Source organism: Corvus moneduloides, chromosome 3 (assembly GCF_009650955.1).
Source record: "Corvus moneduloides isolate bCorMon1 chromosome 3, bCorMon1.pri, whole genome shotgun sequence".
Taxonomy (NCBI): Eukaryota; Metazoa; Chordata; class Aves; order Passeriformes; family Corvidae; genus Corvus; species Corvus moneduloides.
Genome location: NC_045478.1, coordinates 6975075 through 6987620, shown reverse-complemented (window position 1 = coordinate 6987620; position 12546 = coordinate 6975075). Strand labels below are relative to the sequence as shown.

Genomic DNA, 12546 nt, shown 5'->3' with positions numbered 1-12546 from the left:
CTTTCTATATGGGTAAAATGACACATATCAGCTTAGAATTTATGTTCAGATGTACTTGTCTCCTGTTCACGCTCATGATGGCTTAGAAAGCCTGGAGGGAAATTCTGTAATTTAATGTCCATTCATGTGTGTTTTCAGTACTTCCCATTAAACAGCTACATGCAGAACAGAGATAACAGAAACGCTGTCCCTACTATTCCATGGAGTACAAAGTAGGCATCACAGGGATAAATTTGCCTTATTTTCTTCAGAAATATCTAATCACTTCAAAGGCTGTCCCTTCGACTGCCCAGTTGCTCTACCTCCCTGTGAGTTGCTGCAACCTGGAATTGGGAGTGTTTGGGCAGATAGTGCCAGAGATACCTCAGCAGTCATCCCAGCCAGGAAAGCTCTGAGAAGTGCCATGAAACTCAACTATATTCCCAATTTATATTCCTAGAGAATACAGAATACAGTACAGTATGGACGTGTTTGGGCTGGCTCCACATGGAGTAAGACCGACACCCACGGAACATCCAAGCTGATGTGCCTCTGGATAGGGTCCATCAGTTTAACAGGCGATGTCCCTGGCATAACTTCACTGCATTTGGACTAAGATGATGCATTTCCCTACCAAGTGCAGTCCTGCAGCATGACTTAGCGAAGCTTGGTAGGGCATCAGCTCGGAGATGTCTCCATATTATGGCACAAACCTAATAAAAGGTACAGGGAAGCACCCAAATTTGTATTTCAGTTGGTTGCATCCTCAAAGGCATTCGTGCACTTCTGTTCTTTCTTTCTTAGGTGTCTGTTACACCTCTGGCTTTCATTGCTTCCTTATTGGCAAACTGCCTCATTTTAGTAACCTTTTATTTTGAATTTGCTGTATATAAGCATGACTTTGGTTTGCTTCAGATGGCCGGGGCTGTATTCTGCAGCATAAAAATCACTGGTAGAAAGCAGGGAATGGAACTGATTCATCAGTAATAGCATCTCAAATGCATTTATTTATTTCTTAAGTGCTCTGGGAAATGCTTTCCTTGAAAACCGCAAACTGTGACACGTGGATTGATGGCTGGGTGGTTTTTGCTGAATATAGAAACCAATGACTGTATCTAGAGTGACTGGAGGCATGGAGACCTTGCTGACACCCCTGTGCCATAGGATCATTCAAGCAGGATAAGGTCATACTAGAAAACTTGCAGGAATCTCAAAGCAGGATCTGCCAAACCTTGCAAGATCAAAACCATCAGTGTCTTGCATGGATTCTCCTTTCCAGCCTCTGGAGCCTACTTCCTCAAGAAGAGGTCAAAGGAAGAAAGGTACTTCTAAGTTCCTCTTTGTAAATGAAATGATAATTGATGGAAAATTAAAGCAATTGTTGTAATATAAACCTCCTTGTAACTGGAGAAGGTGCTACAGAGGCTTCCCAGCAGTTATACATCAAGAAACATTCTTAATCTCCTAGATAATGTAGAAAAGGAATGACATTTATTATCTACAAGTCCTCACAAGCTGAGGATGCAGTTTATAAAAAAGTACTTGGCTCCCCCTCCTTTTACTCCTTTATTGTAATCCTTCACCATGGATCATTTTACATCCAAACTCACCCTCATCTGTTATCATACTTTGGTGATATATCGACATCACAAAGTTCTGATTAACAAGGCTAGAAGGGCATCCATCAGAAGAACTAAGAATGTGTGATCATTTCCTCTCAAGCTCTCATTAGTTGTGGCTGTCCTTCTGGGAGTTTTATCCTTGTCTTTCTATTTCCAGACTAAGGCACATGAGGCTTAAAAATAATATCCTATGATTAATCTTTTGTTTCTCTCAGCTTCTAAAACCTTTGGTCAAGATGGAATATGATCTCCATGCTGTCAGCTGAAATACGTAGAAACAACCCAAACTGTACAAATACACTCCTAATGAATGAGCAGGCATATGAGAATAATAGATGGCTTGATTCAGCCTCCTTCATTCAAGATGGAAAATACAAATCTCTACAGATAATCCTATGATCACATAAAATATTTGCGGGGTCGGTAGGAATTACACTCAACAGTGTCTTTGCAAAAGAGCCTCCTTTTCCTTTACGTTGCTTTGGTTTAAAATGACATGAGTTGTGGTGAAATACCCCTCTGGTATTTTCAGGTTTCTGTGCTAAGTGAAGTGGGAAAGGTTTTGTTTTAGAGTTTCTATACTAAGCTCTCTTTTTAATGAGACACTCCTCGGTTAAAAATACCTTCCGAAAGCGACTTCCCACGTCTTTCCTACATTAGTGACAGATTGGAGAAGAAAATGTGGAGTACGCCTGAAAGTGATAAGTTGAGGTTAGAGGTCTAGCCAAAGTCAAGTGCTAGGGAGTTTCAGCTGTAGAGAGCTGATGCTTTGAATTATAATCAAGTGATTAATGTTTCTAATGTAAGTGGGTTTGGGAGCTACAAGGACTTGCAGCAACAGCTTGGATAAGTATGGTGAAACCTGCTTTTAGAGTTATTTTATTTATAGCACATTCATTAGGTTGGGTAAAATGGACAACATGTGCTTATGTGGTTAATGATAAATCCATATGAGGACTAAACTAGTCTGCTGAGTTATGAGAAAGCCATTTGTAGGTCAGATTTTTCTGGAGAGAGACAGACTTGAGAGAAACAATTCCTATCTGTTTGGGGATGGGGGGAGCGGGGAGAGGGGAGAGGAAGAAACCAGCTTTTCTCCTTTTGTAAAATACATACGATGTAGATGTTACAGATCTTCATTAATTTTTAAAGGCCATTGGCCCCTGAAGTTTGTGTAGCTGGCTTCATAAATACCGAAAACAACATGAGAAGGAGCAGACATGCATGGAAAGGTATATGAATTTTTTTTTAAAAAGCAGATAACCCAATGTTACCATATGAAAACTGCAGTGATCTCTATGAAACTGTAAAGGCCAGAAAAGGATATATCTCTGAGGTATTATATTTTTTCTTGTGGGATTCAGACAATCTAGCATGAAAAGAAAGAAAAAAAAAAAAAGACTATTCCTTCTGTTTGAATTCACCATACCTTAATCCTGCTGCTGTAAGCAGTTTAAGGTACTCTTTCAAACAGAAATAGTTTTCCCAGGTGAGAGTATAGTTAATAAACCCAGTATTTTGGCACATGGTTCATGTTGTGGTTTTAGTTATAGATCTGCCAAAAGGATAAAAAAAGATTGGTTCCCCTCTTCTAGCCTTATCCAGGGTTTGTTATGCAGGTCCTTCAGCCACAGGTCCCACTGGTTTCCATCAGAGACCATGATGCCATTTGGATTGAAAAAAAAAAAAAGAAATAAAAGCAAGACAGACAAAGACAAGCAAGTAAAAGAAAACCCTCACAAATTCCCTTTCTGTAGAAGCCAAATCACCCCAGAATCTCAACAGCTGTATGTTGCACATCCTCACAAATAAACAGGCAAAACCAGTCCAAGACATTTCCCTTCCTCTACTCTTATTTTTAGGTAGAAATGGAAATGTGATGTCCATTTTCAAGGAAGCAAGTTGCCAAGGGAATACTCTCAAATGTGTTCTCCTACCTCTTCTGGGTGTTGCTGCAGGTGCTATTTGTGAATGAGCTCAGATGATCAGAACACACTTTCAAAAAAGCTGACTGATTATAGTGAGTATTTTTAGAGAGAGAAAATAGCACCTAGTACAGAGATATTTCATTATTTATATGTATATATCTATATATGTACAACAAAAACAAGTACAGGAAGCTCTTTCAGATTAATTCCCCTTGAAAAATCATTTATTAACCTCAGGATAGTGAGTTAATAAAAGACATGGTGGCTTTACCCCTCCCTTGACACCTTGTAATCCAGAGTGGATCCCTGCTGACATGTACTTTGGTGCCACACAGTGTCTTGGGCTCCAGCAGTAACTGCATGAAAACTTAATGGCCTAATCAGAGTTTACCTCATTTAGAGGCTGCACAAGATGGCTTGTTTCTGGCATCAAAAGTCATGACAACACTATTATAATGTTTATTTTATAGATATTAAATAATGTATGTTTTGCTCTGACAGGTAAACACATATCCTGTTTTTGGCCCCCTTGTTAGACACAGAAAATTAGGCGCAGAGATTGAAGTAATTAGCAAGGCTAATAATCCCTGGAGCAGGAGGGGCAGCTCCAGAGAGGATTCATCTCACCTGTGTTAAACTGTGTTTGGATAAAACAAATTATCCTCCACAAGGGCCAGTCTCTATTAACTAGAGAGGGACAGTACAGATATTTAGCTCAGATCTACCTGTGAGGTGGCTAAGCAGAATGCAGATGCATCCCATCCCAGAGATTAAAACACTTGTTTTTTGAATGACAAGCAAGGGCCAAGCTCCAGGAACAGATGTGTTCCCTACCTTGGAGATCTTACAAAAACCAGTGTCTGAAGCGCAAGAAATAAGGATGTTAAAGCTGTGTGGAAGAGTCTGAGACTTACAGGGCAAGCCTGAATTTACCCAAGGTTTCAGGATGAAGAAAAAGTCTTGTGGGTCTTTTGGGTAACTTGTCATTCTGAAATTAGCTATATTTAGTTTATTGGTTAAGTTAATAAAAGAGCACCAGTGCCCCATCACTGGAAAACTTTAATGATGTTAAATGTTATCATGGTCCCTGTTTAACCCAGGGTTGGGTGCCAAGTCTCTGGCATAGCTTGACCTGTAGCATGAACCAGAGATTGGTCCCAGCAAGTGGTCTGGATGGGGCCATTCTCCTTTGGAGGTTAAGGGCATTTAGCCCCCAGAGTGCATGAGGCTGTGGCTGCTGGCCCTGGGACCAAACCCAGCCCTGACCCTGTTTAGTTAATCTCTTCCTCTTGATTTTATTATTTGACCTCTTCATGATCAGAACCATAGGGAAGCAGCTATGGTGTGCTGGGCTTGATACAGGGCTAGCCTTACTTTGAAATAATATGGTGCTATCTAATTCCCTTCTGCTGTTCTCTCTAATCTGTAAAGACCTCACAAATCTGATTTTGGCCTGGTTACCCTAATCTGCATCATGGGCTGCCCGATTCACTGACTTCAATGGGCCACACTGGACTGTGTCAGGGTTTGGAGCTGATAGCTGTTTTTTTGAGCTGGTTGAGCAAACAGATCTGCAAGATCTCTTCTTGACAGTGCACTAGCTCTGATCTGAAAGGAGACACAGCTTTAGACATCTGTTTTAAGGTCAGAACTATTCTGAGCTTATTTAAACTCGATACAAGGCTCTGTTTATATTTCTTTGATTAATTGAAAATAACCTCTCATTAAGGGAGTGACAGCTGATACCGTACGATTGTGCTCAAGTCATTCACAGGAGCGAAAAAAATACACCAAAGATTAGGCAGGTCAAAGCCCTTGTTTGGATCAAAGCATATGTTGAACACTGTATAAATGCCAGATCTGAAAGTGTTTTGTGTTTAAGGTTGAAGTTTGGAGTAAAATGATACTATAACAATAAATCCCTAATTCAGCTTGTTAGGTTGCTACTGCATTCACAAAGGCACAGCAAAGAGAGGGATGCATCTGATGGAGCAACTGGATAGGAGTCCAAGTCTGTTAAAAATTTACAGATAGGTGAGGCAATACCACATCCAGTTCTGGTAGGCACATTTCAGAAAGAACTTTAATGCAATGGAAATGGACCTTGAAAGAGTGACAGGCATGGTTTGTGGTTTGTCCATAAATCTGCCTTACCATGAGAGACTAAAAAAAGCTCAGCTCTTTTTATTTATTCAGGACAAGGTTACAAGATGACTTGTCTGTGGTTTTGTTAAGTTGAGCTTGCATGGTGAGGGAGCAGCAGGCTCCAGTTTCCACTCAGAGCTGCACGGCCTGGGTGCTTTCAACCAAAATATCAGAGGGTCCCCAGCTATGCCTGGGCTTGAAATATTCCTGCTGTTCTGGGGGTAAACTGCAGATGGGCTGTACTTTGGTGGGCTGCAGCCTTCTCTGTCCATGCCTGATCTGCAGCTTCCTGGAGAGACTGATGAGCGATGGCCAGGGTTGAGGGTGGAGAGTGAGGCCAGACAAATGCAGATCAAAAAGGCAGCCCTTCTTTGTGACAGGGTGATAGCCACTGAAATAACTTATCTGTTATTGGTGGATTGTGCTTCCCTGAAAGCCTCTGATTCAGGGAGGCATGTGTCCTTGCATGATGTGCCATAATTTGTAATGATTCAGGTGTTGTTTTGGGACACCATTCTGTGGCTTCAGCTATGCAGGTGATCAGGCCAGGTGATGGAAATTATCAAATGAGTGATCTCAGCTGGCCTTAAAATATCCCCATCAAATAGGAATATTTTAAAATTCTTGTTTTAGTGGGAATATTGTATTCTTATTAAACTGATTGGTAAATGGAGAGGTCTCAGGAAGGCCATCTTTAGCTTGAGAAAGCCCAGTTTTTAGGAAAAAATCTCTCACCACTTTCATATTTGTGGGCAGAATAGCTATGTTTATATTTTCTTTCAAGGAAAGAGTTAATTCGGAGCTTAGACCTGGGTTCCAACTGTCCCTACAGTTTACTACATCTGGTAGGGCAGCTTTCAGTAGAGGAGGAGCGATACAGCTTCTTCGAAGTGAAAAGTTTCCATTTGACCTGCTATTCAATCTACAGTGGCCTCATTGCGTGGGCATCTCATCCACCTTTCAGCAGTGGTGTGGGAACCAAATCAGGAAGATGAGGACCTCTCAGAAAGTCCCGTGGTGTCCTGTCAAAGAGTTTATGGCACTGCCTACTGCAAGGGCAGGTGGGATTTGCAGAGAGCCTAAAGTCAGGCTAGGTCTGGGCTGCCTGTGAGGACACATTTTAGGTGTTAGGTCTAAAGGATGCAATAAAAACTGCCACCAAGTTCAATAGATGTTGTTCCCTTGCACCCAACAGGCAGAGAGGTGTTCAGAGGATTTGTCTTGCTGGAAGATTAGAGCAGATATTAGGAAAATAATCCAAATAGATTAGGAATAATGCTATTAGAAAATGCATTGGATTGAATATGAGGAAAAATTTTTTCACTGGAAGACTGTTCAGGCATTGGAACAGGTTGCTCAGGGACATGGTGGAGTTGCCATCTTTGGAAGTGTTCAGAAAGTGTGTGGATGTGGTAGCTGGGGATATGGTTTAGTGCTGAACGTGTTGTTAGCTGGACTTGGTGGCGTTTGAGGTCTTTTTCAACTTCAATGATTTTATGGTTCTATGATTCTGAAGTATCCACCCAACTTTGTTCGATAAAGGCAGTTCTTTAATCCATCCAAGCAAATGTTTGACTACACGCTCAGTGTGATTTTCTACTTCTGCGACTCCTGCCATTGTCACGTCTCGCCGGTACCTGGGCTGCCACTTGCCCTGTCCCCGAGGTGTGTGGGGCCGTGTGCTCCTCTGCAGGCTGGGCACAGGTCCCCAGCAGCCCCGGCCCATCCCCTCTGCTCTGGGAGCTGCGGCAGTGCTGCATTTCGGAGCGGCTCCCTGACACCCCGGGCAGAGCCACAGGATGCGTGGGGACCTCGCTCCTGCCTGCTGCCCTCAGGCACACATCGGAGCATCCGAGAGCTCAGAAAAGCCAGGAAACTGCTGAAAATGGCATTTTGCTCTCAGTGTCTAACATCATCGCACCACTCCTGCACAAATAAATAAACTCTGATGGGAATCCCCCCTACCCCCCCCCTTCATTCCTTGCTTTAATAAAACTTGTCACAGTGATTTTTTTTTTTTTCCCCAGTCAGCAGATTTTTACACTGGTTAATGAGGGGGAAAAATTTCTCTTTCGCCCCCTCCGCCCCCAATTGCCTCCCCTCTCTTTCATGTCAGGGGCCAAGTTTGGATTGGAGCCTGGTGAAGTTTCTGTGTCATTTCCTGTTGCTGCCCTGCCCGACACTCGCTGCCGCGCTCCCTCCGCGCTCCAGCCCTCCCGCAGAGGCGCAGGGCGTCCGCCCTCCCGGCCGGCGGCTTTTGGGGAGGATGTGACAGGGCTGGGCACACCTCACGCTGCCGCCTGTCACGCCGCATTCCTGCTCCTGCTGCCCCCACGGGCTCAGCTCCCAGCCCGCTGCCAGGAGCGCCAAGAAGCCGAACGCCAGAACAACTTTCTTCTCTCCACGCAGCTCGCTGTACTTCCCGGGCTGCTGGGAACCTGAGGCGGTGAGAGCAAACACATCCTTCTCTCGCAAACTTGGCCGCCGTGCTCCTGTCCGTGCAGGTGGTCGGGAGCGAGGCGGCCGCGGGATGCTGGTGCTGGTGTTTGGGTGGGCGAGGGGCTGCGGGGGCACGGGGAGGGGACGGGGAGGGGACGGGAGCCCGGTGCGCGTCTCACTCCGTAGGACAGGTCAGCTGCGAGGGCTGGCATTGGTGCTGTTGTGCTGGTGGCTTGATGTGAGTGACGGAAAAAAGGGCTGTTTAACAGCGGGAGAGAGCAGCACGGGGATGTACAGCAGCCGGGCAGGCAGTGAGCGGAGGTGAGGGAAGGAGAAGGGGCTGCTCAGCGTTTTCTCTTAGGTGTTTGTCTTTCGGCTTCAGTTTAGTGTTCACAGGTTTTTCCCAGGGCTGGCTTGCGGCAGCGTTCACGGGGTTTGTGAGTGTGTACAGTTCTGGGGATTGCTTTTCTGAGCAGAAAGAGCTGATACTTGGGGAAATCCGTGTTACCCTCTCTTGGAGGAGCGGGCACAACTCAGCTGGCATCTGTAAAATCCTGCCTGTGTTGCCTTTCCTCTGCCATTGCCTTATTGGCTCGTCGAATGCCCGTATATTTGGTAGGAAAAAGACACAAATGCTTGTGCTTTAAAGTGGAGCAACTGTGACTTCATGTACTATTTCTGTCATTCCTGACTCGTTCAGTCTTGACTGTTTCTTGGACAAACAAGGCATAACAAACTGACGCATAAATCCTGAAGCATGTGCTGGAGCTGGTTCCCGGAGCTTCCAGAGTTAAAAGGCTTTCTTGAACTCACTGACACAGGGCAGTAAATCTCAATGTGTCAGTAAGCGAGGGAAAAAAGCGCTTGCAGAGCATTACACACCAGCAGATAAAGTCAGTGCTGCACAACCCCAGGTCTTCATAGGCAGGATTAGCTCCCAACACCTCCAGCTACCCAGCAGCATTTAGAAAGGTCAATTACATGTACAATATTTACCAGCTAATTGTAAGTGAGGCAATAAAAGCCTTGGAGTTGACCCTAGGAAAAATGATCCCAAGGCTTTGTGTACAGTGTGTTTACCTCCTAGTCACTGTTTGATTCATGTTGCTCTCTCAATTCCCTCGTTTAATGCTAGTTTGGCAGTAGAGCCCTCTCTGTCCCCCTTTCCCCAATGGGAAAGTGGTGGAAGGAGTTACAAGGCAAGAATGTAGGAAGGGGGCTTTGGCTCACCCTGTCCCTCTCTCCTGCCTCCAGCCAAGGCACATCGCCTCCCATGGCTGGGGAAAGTTCAAGCTCCCTGTCCAGCCTTGGCACCCCTTGTCTTGCTGCCACAGGCAATGAGGGACCCAGGAGACATTTACTGACAGCTTCTAGGTAAAAGCTCAAAGTTTGTTTCACAGTTCCTCTGTGAAAGGCACTTTTTTTCTTTTTAATCGAGTTGAGTAGGAAATCCTTTTTTGGGTCTTCCAATCTCCCAGACTCTTTCTGAGTGTTGTGCTACTGAAGGATTTATCAGAAAGTACTCACTTTCAATATCCTCACAGCTGGCTTATACGTGTACCAGTGAGCTGGTCTCGAGGGTGTGTGCTTCCGCACACAGCTTGATCTGAGACAACTTCGAGGTGTTGCTGGAGTTTAGGAAGGGCCAAGACACTCCAAAGGCAGTTTGCATGCAGTCACCTTGTTTCAGAGTGTAAGAGAGTTTAATAATATGTAGGTGTCAGGTCGTGCCAATTGGCTTCAGGGCTGAGAATGGGCTCTGGCAGGGGTTAGTTTACTAGCAGAGACATAGCCAAGAGAGTAATGAGCTCATGTAGCAGAGCGAGGGGAGAAACTGTAGCAGGAGTTGCTCCTGGCACCTCTTGGGAGCCTGAGAAACAGCATTTACCTGGAGCTGCGCTCTGTATTTCGCAATGTGAAAGGAAATGGGGGGACAGGCTGGCATTTTCTTGGGGGTTCAACAGGCAAGTCAGCTCTGAGGTAGATAGATTCATTGCCTGTGCAAGGTGACTGCAGGGCTAGCTGTGCTTCAGGGGCTGCTTTGGGTGCTTGAGGGGGGAATAGGACCTCCAGTCCTTTGGAAATCCACCCATATATACAGCTGTTGAGAGATGAACCTCTGTCTCAAATGCAGGTTTTGGGAGTCATTTTCCTAAAACTTTACCTACGTGTGCTATGTTGGGAGATGACCATAATTTCATCCTTAATTTTCTTGGATTTAAGTGTGAACCCACTTCATTTTAACCTGAGATCACCCTGCTGATTTCAGTGATGTTATTATTGATTTACAGCAGTGGAGGGCACGTAAGGATCAGTCCCTTAATATCTGCTTTTTTCTGACACTTGCAAAGGAGAAAGGAAGACAAGAGAAACCCACTCAGGGTGAGATCATGATGGAGCTGAAAGGTCTCAAGTATCACCAAGACCTTTCTGGCCTTTTTTTTGGCTTTCATACTTGCCCTAGACCTCAGCTTTTTCTTCTGTTAATAGAAACTTGCTCTGTGTCTAAGCAAATGCTGGGTCCCTGTTTTTACACAGAACGGCTGTAACAGCAGCAAACCCAGGGTCCCTGTCCCGTCTCTCTCCTTGTGTGAGCGTGCTCTCCACACCACACTACGCTGGCGTAGCCTTGACAGATGAGCCAAGGGATGGCCATTCCAGTTCTGCTGCTTACCTTGGGAAAGTGCTCTGGAGCCCAACAGACTTTACTGTCTGGAAATATTTCCTGTTGCACAACATAAATTGTCTGTTTCAGTTTAATCCTGTTGTCTTAGATTACCTCACCAAAGTACTACCTTGAGTAAAGCCTCTCTCGGCGGCCACTCCACTGCAGTGGGGGAACCAGTATTCTAAGAGGCCACAGGTTGTGAAGACTCTGCAGGAAAGTGGGGTGAGCACGTGCTTCCCTTCGCCCTTTCTCACCTTGCACAAGGGCAGGGCAAACAAGTCCTGCTTTGTAACAGCAGGCCTGTGCTATTTCCCATCCCTGAGCCAGACCCCGCTGCAGCTCCACAAACCCGCGATGGCCACTGAGATCTCCAGGAGAGATCTTCCATTACTGGTGGCTTCTCATGGTGCTGGTGGTCCTTTTCTCTGAGCTGCTTTTTCTTGCTTCAGTGCTTGGTGTGGTGCTCTCTGTCCTGCCAAGGATTCTCTGCTGCTGCCCATCCAAGGATTCTCTGCTGCTGCCCACCAGCATGTTGGCTGCCATCTGCTTTAGTTTCTCATAGGCTTCTCCTGGGGAACAGCAGCAGCATTTGGGGTAGCCTTGGCCCAGTTTGTGGGTGCTTCCCAGCTCCTTGTGCTTCCCTGTCTCCCCAGGCTGAATCAGACACTCTGTGTTCATCTGCTTTGCTCTTGCTTAGATCCAGCTTCTGTTCTCGTGGTATTTAAATGCTGATGCACAAATTTAGGTAACATTTACACGCTCTAGTGAGTCTTCAGCTTGCCTGCACAAATTTCACGTTTTCTTTCTTCTAATGCAGTGCCACTACCTGAGGACAGTGCTGCCTCCTTGCTCCAGGGAGCTGCTGATCCCTGCTCTGTTTATGGGACATTGCCATAGCAATGAGGATGTATAGTGGAGATCAACGGTCAGGATCAACCAGACCGTACTACTGCTGGCCAAACACAGCCAAAAAGGTGCCTGTCTCCCTCCCTCCCCAAACAGAATCCTGTTTGCTTTGGCTATTTTTAAACATATTTGCTGGTGGAGCCTGGAGCTCGCTATCAGTCCGAGCCTTGCCACATGCAACCCACAGCTCTTTAAAATGGATTATTGTGGAGATGGGAAGGACAGTTTTTGTTCTTCTGTCCACTGGCTTGGGGCTGCCTGACATGATGGTGGTTGTGGCAGTCACTTACTTCCCAGTAAATCAGCTAAAGGCAACAAACTTCACAAAGTCAGAGACCTTCTCTCCTTCTTCTTGACTTCTGGACTTGAACTGGTGAGAAGGAGGTGAGAGGCCTCTGTATCACATCAGCAATTCCCTCAATCATCCTCTCCCTCCCTGGAAGTGTTATTTTTGGTTAATTCATACAAGTCTGGGCCTCCTTGGTCTATCCTGTGGGAGGAAGCTCCAGGCTGGAATTTTGTAATAAAAGCCAGATTTTTCTCTGGAGGCAGAGCGGAGGAGGCTACTCCTGTTGCTTCTCCAGTTCTTGTTAGTTCTTGATCAGCTTAATCTGGCAACTGTGAGAGGTTTTCTTTCTCTGCTGAGAATAAATCTGGCCTCTGAGGAAGGTCAGTGTGGTGGTGTTCACCCTGAGATACCTGATAGAAATCACAGCTCAAGCTGTTTGGACCTCATCTTCCTGATGGAAGTTCCCAGCAGTTCACTAGGGATGAGTCTCTGAGAGCATCCCAGGCCATTTGCACCATTGCAGAACCATGGCTTTGCTAACAGAAAGGAGTTTTCCTCCAGTGTCCTTGG

The 12546-nt window shown here is 45.4% G+C and overlaps 1 protein-coding gene across 4 annotated transcripts in view; it reads left to right on the top strand.

Moving 5' to 3' along the window:
- The window catches only part of EVA1A (eva-1 homolog A, regulator of programmed cell death), a 209923-nt gene that overhangs the window by 132890 nt on the left and 64487 nt on the right, over window positions 1-12546 (top strand). The window contains exon 1 of one of the 4 annotated variants that reach the window (XM_032104469.1): window positions 7833-8120. The exons of the other annotated variants lie outside the window; for them this stretch is intronic. The gene's annotated coding sequence lies outside the window, so the exon portion shown is untranslated. Of the gene's footprint in view, window positions 1-7832; window positions 8121-12546 lie in introns of those variants that run through there. 4 annotated transcript variants of the gene reach the window in all.